Here is a 6000-nt window from a genome sequence, read left to right on the forward strand (position 1 = left end):
GTTCTGAACCAGAAAATATGGTGATATCCTCCTGAAAACTCCGTTTGCGCAGTAACTTATTTGAAGACAGAAAAATCAACAAAATAGAATTTTAAAAATTTTCTAATTGAACAAGTGAAAATGACACTAGGATATAAAACTCTGTGAATGTTTTTATCCCTTTTTAGAGCGAATTAACCCAATCGTCTATATATTTTTTGAAACGTTGTAAAATAACAGTTCGTTAATGTTTAATAACATTTAAGTTCATATGAGTTTAATGCAAAATTGGGTGATAATTCATGGATCTAGGTGTTCTATTCCTTTCCTATAGTGTACGCTTGCTGAATCTAATATTTTCGTTTGAAAATAAATCTTTCGCTTTTGATGGCAATTCAAAATTTTGATATAAGGTGAGAGTATATAAAACGCTTTTTTGACTGGCTTAAGTCATATAATTGTACCTTTGTATTAGGCCAATACCAAAATATATACCCACATAACCCCTAGTTGTATGATAAATAATAGTACCTGTTTATCTCCATCTGCAATATTTTCATTTAGATTTCATACCAATTGTCTCCGAAAATATTTTAGGCAATTAAAAATGCATGTATAAAACGACCGGTCCCGCTAGATATAACCTAAATTTTCAAATATGTTACAAAAATTAGCTTTCCTTTGGTTATTTTTTGTCTTCTTGTAATTACATAAATTTACACGATAATCGATAACACACGAGACGATAACTATGACATTTGTAAATTATAGGGACGGACGGCAAAGAAAGAAGGGAAAAAAAGTCAAAAAAAAATATTGGAAAAATCGATTTTCTTACATGTCCAACTCTAATAGCAATGGAACATGGAGTTCCCATGGTGAGCGAGAGTGTGTGTGTGTGTTTGTAGAATATTACATGCATACCAATTTATTAGACCCACATTTGGCATGGCAGCGTAATCAAATTTATCCTACTGACACATATTAGAAGGTAACAGTAAATTTTTTCTGCTGCTGCTGCTTCTGTTGTTTCAGTCTGTTTTTTTTTTTTGTTCCAACTTTTTACTCTCTTTTTGGGGTTTTATGGATGGTCGATTTGGGAGAGTGTTTATGAGTGTGTGAGTATTTGTGTAACTTCATACCACCCATTTGTTGTTACTCCACTTAACTCCATTATCCTTTAAGCTTTTTTGGCTGAGAGGGAAATTTGATATCGGGAATGGGGAAACAATAAAACAAAAATTATGGAAACCCTGTCATGCGCTGTGAGCCAGGGAACGAAACAAATCGCATTGTTTTGTGGGAGAGAGGGAGTGAGATTTTCAAATTTTACTCCACAATTTGCAAAAGTGTGGGAGACCATGGAAACCGTTATGGCTTCTCTTTCTGTGTTGTTGGGAATGTGAGAATATATTCCCTTTTGACGAAGTGACAAAGAAACGTACGTTTGACTTGAGGAAAGTTTTGTAACAATTGGAGGAAAAAGTCCTTGTACGCATACATACACAAACACACACACATATATACCTACATGTACACAACAAAAACACATTAGTGGCAGAGAGACATAGAATGGAAACGGAGGGAGAGATAATATTGGAAAAAAATATATCACAGAGTGGTGAGCGCGAGAGAGAGAGAGACCGAGAGGCAGAGAAATAACATCATTGTTACACACAAAAACCATTTAAGGGAAAAATGAACAATGGATGGAAAAAAATCCGATGATAAAACAGAGAAGCAAAAGTGTTACAAAATCACTTGTGTATCACTAGAAAAAAAGATATGATTTTATTTTTCGCAAAAAAAAATATTTTTCTTTAATTGATTCTATTGGCGTCAGGGGTTTCATTTTTTGTTCTCAAAGCTCAAAATAAAACTGGCACACGAAGTTGTTGGCATTATTAATTGTTTAAAACCAATAATTAATTTTTGTATTGATTTGTTGTAGTTGTTGGAAAAAGTAACTAAGGAGACTGTGTTACACAATAGTTGGCAGTTCGTTTTTGGCAATTTTTTTTTCTGGTTCTTGTCTTGAAGTCCTTTTCTTTTTTCTTTTTTTAATTTTTAAGAAAATAAGTCCTTTTTTCCACCGATTTATTTCCACTTTGCAAAGAAAGAAAATTCTCACAGAAGTCAAGAAATCCAATCGAATTTTAGTATGTATATAAGTGTTACAAGGATATCATTTTTTCCTTCTTTTCCTTTTTTCTCTTTTTTACTTTTCATTCACACTTGAGTTTTTTTTTTGCATTTCAAATTTTTCTGGTCATGAAAAAAAATTTGCAGATTTTTTTTCTTTCTTAAAAGTCTTTTGAAATAAGTCAATTTTCTTTTTAGTTAAACAAAAAAAATTTCGTTCACTTTGTTTCACTTCAGAACATCAGAAGAAATACCAGATTTCTTCTTTTCAGTTCATGTTTTTTTTTCTTGTAGTATTCTTTTTTTTCTGTTTTTTTTTGGATGATTTTTAATCCGTGTATTGAAAATATTCTACCGTATGTCGTCCAGAGTTGAAACGCCAATGATAGTGTCTTTACTGCAACTGAAAGAGAAGTTTTTCGGATTTCGCCTTTCCACCACAGAGCTGAGGCAACACAGCAGCGAACGCGAGTCAGCCAGCCAAAAACTTTTGAAATTTCAAATTACTCTGGGTGGTGTGTATGAGAGTGTGTGTGTGTGAGTGAACGAGTGTGTATGTGAATGAAACCCCGAAAAGGGGGAGTAGAGATATTTTATTCACTGTCGCCATATGTCTGGCGTTTTCACACACACTCACACTAGTAAGGCAAAGCTAAATAATGTTGCATAAGTATGTGTGTTGCTGTATACATGTGAGCTTTTTAGAACTTCTCACACAATAATTGGTATTCAATTAGTACCCATGCCAAACCATACGGATAGCTCTCGATACGCGAGAGCTCCACCATAAATACTCTCTGATTGCCACAAAAGGGTAGTTTATAAAAGCTCAACACAAGATGAGCTTTAAATCATTGATGTCTGATTAGAATTCGAATAAGTCGTTATTGAAATTTCTTTTGAATGTAAATTTGAATTTCAGCATTTTAATTTTCATACAGAAGATCTACTTGAATTTATAAATTACTAGCTGGCCCGGTCCGCGTTGCCGACCCGTACTTTTAGTCTTTAATGCATATTTTTAAAGCACAATTTTTATTATAAGTAATGACTCCATAGCAATTTCTAGATATAAATTAATATTCATTGCAAAAATTGTAATAGACCTGCCGTCAGTTTTAGATATTTTGATCTTATTTCTCAGCCATAGGCCTTAATTTGAGAGTTAAAAAACTATATAATATAGAACGTCTATAATAGCCCCATGTGAAAACTCAGCTCAATTTTTATACCCTACACCACAAGGTGGTCAGGGTATTATGTCTTTGTGCATTTGTTTGTAACAGTCAAAAGGAAACGAGATAGACCCATAGTTCCTTTTGATGATATACATAGAATCACATTCTGAGTCGATTTATGCATGTCCGTCCGTCTGTCTGTCCGTCTGTCCATGTATTTTTGTAAACAAAGTACAGCTCGCATTTATTGTCCTATCCAGATGAAATGTTGCAAAAATCATTTGTTTGGCCCAAGGACGAACCCTATTGAAATTGGAGATAATCGGTCAAAATTTATATATACCTCCCATATATATCTTCGTCCTATTTGCCATTTATTGTGCATCAAACGTGTAATATCAGACCGAATGGTATGGAATTTTGCACGTATGATCAGATTGGACCTGAAAATGAGTATGCCAAATTTTATCGAAATCGGTTCAGATATAGCTATAGCTCCCATATATATTTTTCATCCGATTTGTTATTTTTGTCCTCCACAGCCGTAATATGCAATCCGTAACAACAATATTTTGGGAAATATATCAAATACAGCTCATAAATACATTTGCTAAATTTTATCGAGATCGGTTATGATTTGGATATAGCTCCCATACATAACTTCGTCCGATTTACTTTTTATTGTGCACCAAACCTCTAATATTTGTCCAAATGGGATGGAATTTGGCACATACGACCGAATTGAGTCTAGAAGCTAGTACGCCAAATTTGGTGAAGATCGGTTCAGATATAGCTATAGCTCCCATATATATTATTTATTCGATTTGTTGTATTTGTTACCCACAGCCGTATTATGCACTACGTAACAACGATATTCAGGGAAATATATCAAATACAGCTCGAATTTAAAAGATACAAATGCTTCGGCATATTCAGTCCTTTCAACTTTAAATTATAATTGTTGAATTCTCCCATAAAAACTTTTAATTCTTATGCGGAGCTCTACTAAATTAGCAAAGTGGTGTAGGGTATCATAAAGTCGGCCCCGCCAGACTTTAAGACTTTCTTTACTGGTTGGTATTGTAAAGAGCTTAGCAACATTTTCCAATCAAAGGAATTCAATGACGATTAAAAAAATCATGTACCATGAAACAAATGTTCGGTCCATGCTACTTTCTAATATTCCCATTTTATTTTGTTTTTCTGTCACAATTTCCGACTCAATAAGTCCCAGTTTGACATTTCGAAGTTTATTTCAGTTAGACGACCTACATCCGAAATTTACGTTCCCAACCAATATTCTCTTGGGGGGGTTACAAATTGAATAGAATACAAAATGTTTTTTTCTGACCACACATTGGTCGGGAAAGTGGACTTGGGGGTACACTAATGTGGGGACTATACATGAATAAATGCCTAGTTGGACAATTATCTGTAAGATCAGGACCAAGATGGACCCTACTTAAAGAATTAAAATTTTATGAGAAGAGGTTTTTTACCCCCCTAGAAACAAAGATGCTAAATAAGGGCCAAAATAATGAAAAAAGTTGCCAAGACCCCAAAAATACCTTAAATCATATGATGAATATACCAAAAGTGATCACTTTTTGCAAGGATGGCTTCTTGTTAAATTTTCAAAATTAGTATAAAACCAGTAAAGAAAGTCTTAAAGTCGGGCGGGCTGACTTTATGATACCCTACACCACTTTGATAATTTAGTAGAGCTCCACATAACAATTACTAGTTTTTATTGGAGAATTCAATCATACAGGCTATGATTATAATTATAATTTAAAGTTCAAAGGAATAAATATGCCGAAGCATTTGTACCTTTAAAATTCGGACTTGTGTTGGCCATTTGGTTCACAAATAATTTAAAATCGGATAAAAATATATATGGGAGCTATATCCAAATCGGAACCGATCTCGATAAAATTTTTCAAAGATATTTCTGAGCTGTATTTGATATATTTCTCTGAATACCGTTGTTACGGAGTGAATATTACAGCAGTGGGTAACAAATATAACAAATCGGATGAACCGTATATATGGGAGCTATATCTATATCTGAACCGATCTTCACCAAATTTGACATACTAGCTTCTAGATTAAATTCGGTCGTAAATGCCAAATTTCATCCCATTTGGGCAAATATTAGACGTTTGGTGCGCAATAAAAGGTAAATCGAACGAAGTTATAAATGTGAGCTATATCCAAATCTGTACCGATCTCGATAAAATGTATTTCTGAGCTGTATTTGATATATTTCCCCCAAATATTGTGGTTACAGAGTGCATATTACGGCTGCGGAGGACAACAATAACAAATCGGATGAACAATATATATAAGAGCTATAGCTATATCTGAACCGATTTCGATCAAATTTGGCATACTTATTTTCAGGTCCAATCTGATCGTACGTGAAAAATTCCATACTATTCGGACTGATATTACACGTTTGGTGTACAATAATAGGCAAATCGGACGAATATATATATATATATATATATATATTCGTCCGATTTGCCTATTATTGTACACCAAACGTGTAATATCAGTCCGAATAGTATGGAATTTTTATATATGGAAACTATATCTAAATTTTGACCGATTATCTCCAATTTCAATAGGGTTCGTCCTTGGGCCAAACAAATGATTTGTGCAAAATTTCATCTGGATAGGGCATTAAATGCGAACTGTA

The 6000-nt window shown here is 33.6% G+C and overlaps 1 protein-coding gene across 3 annotated transcripts in view; it reads right to left on the bottom strand.

Moving 5' to 3' along the window:
• Window positions 1–2613, bottom strand: part of LOC101890249 (sodium/potassium-transporting ATPase subunit beta-2) — an 85815-nt gene extending 83202 nt beyond the window's left edge. For 2 of the 3 annotated variants that reach the window (XM_059130080.1, XM_059130075.1), the window contains exon 1: window positions 2477–2613. The gene's annotated coding sequence lies outside the window, so the exon portion shown is untranslated. Of the gene's footprint in view, window positions 1–2201; window positions 2220–2476 lie in introns of those variants that run through there. The other variant, XM_059130078.1, reaches the window with a different exon arrangement.
• Window positions 2614–6000: the final 3387 nt, after the last annotated feature.

Source organism: Musca domestica, unplaced genomic scaffold (assembly GCF_030504385.1).
Source record: "Musca domestica strain aabys unplaced genomic scaffold, Musca_domestica.polishedcontigs.V.1.1 7, whole genome shotgun sequence".
Classification (NCBI taxonomy): Eukaryota; Metazoa; Arthropoda; class Insecta; order Diptera; family Muscidae; genus Musca; species Musca domestica.